The following is a 6000-nucleotide window of genomic DNA, read 5'->3' on the forward strand; positions in this document are numbered from 1 at the left end:
GCTCCCTGAACTTAACTTCTATTGAAGTATTTGGGTCAAATTTATACTTTAAACAAATTTTTACATTAGCATTGTTAACTGTGCTTTGCCCATTGTTAACTGTGCTTTGGTGTTGTGGAAAAATTTAGGAGTTTCAACAATATTCAAAATGTAGAAATATCTTCATATGTTATAGAAAAATAGTATTGATTAATGACAATAGTTATATCACCACTATTTTAAAATTTCTGAAATTGAAATGGTAGTAATATGTTTGTAAAACTTGTTTTCACTTAAAAACTTGCATTTTATCATTTGCAACAAATCTTTTCCATGAGTAGCAAATTTCTTTGTTTAATTTCTAGAAACTGTAAAAATACCAAAACTTTTAGAATAATTGGTTCTATGATCATATTGGTTAATTTAATTCACAACTTAGGTTGTGAATTAAAAAATACACTTTTCTATTAAATTACGTACTATCTTATAAATCAGTAAAACTATTTTAAGTATACTTATTGTGTCACACAGTATACTAATAAATCATGTAAGGTAATTTTTAAAAATTTTATTGAGGATAACATTAGTAACATTTAGTATCTTGAGGTTTTCTTAGGTGAAACTAGAATTTTTTTTCCCCTGAAAAGTTTGTACTATTAGAGAAAATAGTAACTGCTGATCAGAGCTTATTGCCACAGTCTGATTCAAATTAAGGAGCTAATTTAGTTCATCACTGTTTTGATACCGTCTGTGTAAATATCAGTACAGTGAAAAGATAAATAACATGAAATCATTATGAAAGAGTTTAACTGAAAGAAGCTGCTGAAATAGTGCAGATACCTGTGTCCCTCACACCTAGGACTATCAACACAGCTCAGAAATCACTTTTTAATAGATATTGATCTTATAATTAAAATCATTTGCTTGTAACGCACATATTCAATTATTAAATACTGCTCAAAAGCCAAATTAAATTTCTGTTTTATCATTAAGGTTATACTGTGGAAAAAATAGGACTTTAATGTCAAGTGTGTGTGTGTGTGTGTGTGTGTGATTTCCAGTCAAGGCTTTGAAAAATTCTAGTTCCACCATTTCTTATGTATTTTAATTAAAATATGTATTTATGTATTATTTTTTAATTTGCTAGGAAAAATAGAAGTTAAGAGTGAAGAGTAGATAAAGAAGGAAAGAGCTGAAGCACTGCAGCTTCTACCCACAGGTGGGAACTCAGGGCTTGAACTCAGATACTTGCACATAGTTATGTATATTCAACCAGGTGTGCCATCTCGATGACTCTTCCTTAAGTTTTAATTAAAACTTATAGCAAAATGGCAGTGTTCCTATTGATATTTCCCCTTGACATTATCAAGAATTCATTTCAATATTAGACAGTGAAAAATTTCATTTCTTCTAGCTATTTTCTGTGTGTGATATAGTAAAAGAAATGTTATCTTCCTATTATCATTTATTTCTCAGCACTGACATCTAATATTATTTATTCTCCTAAAAAATTCCCTGTTCACCCACAATATTATGTATTTGTTGACAGTGCTTTTATGTGAGATTATTTTGCCTATTATTGATGGAGTGTCTTCATAAATTTGGATAATGATCAAAACATTATATTGTATGTCCTATATTTGGGGTGTGGTTCGATAAAGTAAATAAATCAATGGCAAATAGTTTAGTGATGGTCTCTCCTATGCATCTACTGTGTATAATCAGAGAAGAGTTAGCGACAGGAGATTTAGTGGTGTTTTCATGAATATATATATTTTAAATTTTATTGAGGGTAGTGGTTCACAGTATAGTCTTTGATACCTAAGCACAAACTTTCATCTCCCGTTTGATTAGTGTGTAGGAGACATAACAGAAGCTCAGTGTTTCTTCATCCTTTCCCCTTTTCTCCTTCCTCAGAGTCCTTTGCTTTGGTATAAATTTCACCTATGTTTCACCCTGGTCCAAGTTTCACCTTTGTTTTTGCTTACTGTTCTCTGTTCTTTATTCTTAAATCCCACTTTTAAGTGAAACGATTTGGTATTAGTCATTCTCTTTCTCCCTTGCCTCACTCAGCATGATGTCTTAGAGTTTTGACCATACTATTACAAAGGAGATAACTTCATTTTTAAAATTTTTATTTACAGAAAAGGAAACATTGACTAAACCATAGGATAAGAGGGGTACAGCTTCGCACAATTCCCACCACTAGAACTCCGTATCCCATCCCTTCCACTGATAGCTTTCCTATTCTTTACCCCTCTGGGAGTATGGACCCAAGATCATTGTGGGATGCAGGAGGATGAAGGTCTGGCTTCTGTAATTGCTTCCCCGCTGAACATGGGTATTGACAGGTCAATCCATACTCCCAGCCTGTCTCTTTCCCTAGTGGGGAAGGGCTCTGGAGAAGCTGAGCTTCAAGGCACATAGGTAGGGTTGTCTGTTAGGGGAAGTCTGGTCACATTCTGCTAGCATCTGGGAACCTGGTGGTTGAAAAGAGAGTTAACATACAAAGTCAAACAAATTGTTGAACAATCATGGACCTAAAGGCTGGAATAGTGCAGATGAAGTGTTGGGTGTGTGTGTGGGGGGTGTCCTTCATTTTGTTGATAGCTATTTCAGGCTCAGGAAAAAAACAAACAAACAAACAAAAACACTGGTATAAGTACAGGCCCTTTGAAATATGACTTCATTGTTTTTTACAGCTTAATAGCACTCCACTGTATATATGTACGATAAATTCCTTATCCATTCATCTGTGGTTCGGCATCTGGGTAGCTTCCATGTTTGGGATATTACAAACAGTGCTGCTATGAACATTGATATGCATAACTCTTATCAGATAGGTATTTTTTGTTTTCCTTGGATAAATCCCTCAGAGAGGGATTGCTAAAGCATAAAGTAGGCCCATATCTAAAGTTCTGATGAATTTCCAGGCTATTTTCTACAGGGGTTGGGCCAACTGATGTTCCCATCAGCAGTATAGGAAAGTCCCTTTTCCCTACACCTTCTGCAACAGTTGGTGTTTATGTCTTTTCTAATATGTAACATTCTCAAAGATATAATGTGGTATCTTATTGCTGTCTTTATTTGCATTTCTGTGGCGATCAGGGCCTTTAAGATTTTTCATATGCTTGTTGGTCTTGAATGTCTTCTTCGGTGAAGAATTTTCCAATCTCTCTCCTTCTAGCCCCCATTTTTCAATGGGATTGTTTTTCTTTTTATTGTTGATATTGGTGAATTCACAGTATATTTTGGTTATCAGTTCTCCGTATTATATATAATGTATAGAGATTTACTAGCACTCTATATTGGTTCTCTTTTTTATGATAGTGATTCCCTTCGACTTTCAGAAGCTATTCAATTTTATGTATTCCTTTGGTTTAATATTTGCCTTTGTATTCCTTGTCATTAGATTCAAATCAGTGAGGATGCTGAAAAACTTATATGGAAGAAAATTCTGCCTGCTTTCTTTTAAAAATATATTTCTTATTAGTGATTTAATAATAATTAACAAGATTGTAGTATAAGAGGGGTACAATACCATATAATTCCCACCATCAGAGTTCCATATCCCATCCCCCCATTGGGAGTTTTTCTATTTTTTATCCCTCTGGGAATACGGACAAAAGATGTTTATGGGGTGCAAAAGGTGGAAGGTCTGGCTTCTGTAATTGCTTCTCCACTAAACATGGGCATTGACAGTTCGATCCATACCCTAGCCTGTTTCTATCTTTCCCTAAGGAGGTAGGGTTCTAGGACACATTGGTGAGGTCATCTGCCTAGGGAAGTCAGGGTGGCAGTATGGTAGCATCTAAAGCTTTGTGACTGAAAAGAAGTAAGATATAAAGCAGAACAGTGTGTTTAATAATCAGAAACCTAAATGTAAAAAAGTACAGCGATAAATAAATGTAAATGTAAAAAAGTGTAAATGTAAAAAAGTACAGTGATGAAATTTTAGATCCTCATGTTGGAAGGAGCTAGAAAAATCTATTTTACATCTATTCTAAGGTGCCCGTGACTTTATTTATTTATTTATTTTTTACTTTATTTTTGACTGAGCCCAACAGTTAACATGCAGGTGGGATAGGGGTATTGTCTGGGAAGATGGTGTCTGAGTTGAGGACAGGATTGGAAAGCTGAATCGGGGCAGAAAGAATCTCCCAAATATGGGAAATATATATATATATATATATATATATATATATATATATATCATTAACTGTAAACTCCATTAATCTGACCTAGGACCTATGTCTATTCATATTTAGTACAGGAGCCTGTCTAACCTCTGTATCCCTGTCGGTCTGCACTCAAATTCATGATCATAGCTAGGAACATTCTAGGATGCACTCATTTCAGCACCAGTCTTCCTCAAATGGCAGAGTATGTTGATCCAGCACTTTCCTGATAGTGGGGCGGTTTCTACCACTATTGTTGTATATTGAGGGCAAGGTCCTCTGGAGGCCCACAAAAGGGTTTATCATAGTATTCCTAATGGAGATGGCCAGTGATGGTGGAGGGAAGGATCTATTAGAAGTCTAGGCCCATCGTATCTATGTGGGAATGCAAGGATTCCCTGACTAGGACCCCAGATGATGGGTGGCCTGGTAGTGACCAAAAGGGCCATCATTAAAGTTTGTCGGTCTCTTACCCTCATCCAGCTTTTGTAGTCCTTACTTTATCTGACAGGGTTGGACTTAATGTGATCAAGGGGAGTGAAATAGGGAGTAGGCGATGATGGTATCTAGGTTTAAGTAGAAATATCTCATTAAGTACCTTATGGTGTCTTTTTAGGTTTTTCTACTTGCTTGCTGCATTTATTGAGTCACTGTAGAATATTCTGTACTTTTACTTTAAAGCATATATTTTCCCTTAACTTATCAATACATGTGCACATGTGCTCTATCTCCTGGGCCCTGATCTATATCTAGGTTCTGTAACTTTGTTAGGAGGTGTGCCACCTGAAATGGAACTATGGAGTTCTCTGAGCTAGGAATGGTCTCTCTGAAGGTTTGACATCCCATGCCTGGTATCTCTGCACAGTCTGAAGTGGAACATGAAGAGGTGGCACTTGTTGCATTGATTTGTTTGAGATCCGAAGATGCTTTCTTCTAAGTATTTGATAGTTCCTAGTCTAACTGCTAACCTTTGATCCATTTGTAAATAAGTTTTGTAATGATGAAATTTGGTGGTCCAATTAGTTTACTGTAGTTGTGGGGACTGATTTATGTCTCTCAATTCTATTTTACTATGTGTCTATTTGGGTCCAGTATCATACTGTTTTGATTATAGTGACCCTGTAATATGTTTTGAGGTTAGGAAGCATAATACCACCATTCCTGCTCTTTTACCTAAGATTGCTTTGGCTATATTATTTTCTATTTCCAGATAAAATTTTACATCTTTTGTTCTGAACTCTTGTTGAACTTTGGTGGGATCTTGATAGGAATTGTGTTAAATGTATCTATGGCTCTGTGTAGAATAGTCATTTTGATTATGTTAATTCTTCGAATGCATAAGAATGGAAAAAACATTCCACTTCTTTGTGTCTTTTTTATGTCCTTGAGAAGTGTCTCATATCTTTCAGTATAAAGGTTTTTCACTTTCTTTGTTAGGTTTATCTGTATATAGTTGTTTATTTTTGCTGCTATGGTGAATAGAATTGATTTCTGGATACTTTCAGCTGGTTTGGTGTTTGTATTTAGAAATACCACTGTTTTTTTTTTTTTTATTTTATAGCCTGACACATTTCTATATTGCTTAATAATTGTTTGGAGTTTGTTACTGGATTCTTTTGTATTTTTCTATGAATACTTTCATAGCATCTGTGAATTTTTACAGTCTGACTTCATCTCTTCCAACCTTTTTCCCTTTCAATCCCTTTATCATGTTTGACTGCTGTGGCTAGGACATCCAAGACTTTGTTGACTAGTAGAGGAAACAGAGGGCAGCCCTGTCTTGTGCCTGATCATCGATGGAAAACTTTCAGTTCCTCTCCATTTAGTATGATGTTATCTGTTG

This window comes from Erinaceus europaeus, chromosome 5 (genome assembly GCF_950295315.1).
Source record: "Erinaceus europaeus chromosome 5, mEriEur2.1, whole genome shotgun sequence".
Lineage (NCBI taxonomy): Eukaryota > Metazoa > Chordata > Mammalia > Eulipotyphla > Erinaceidae > Erinaceus > Erinaceus europaeus.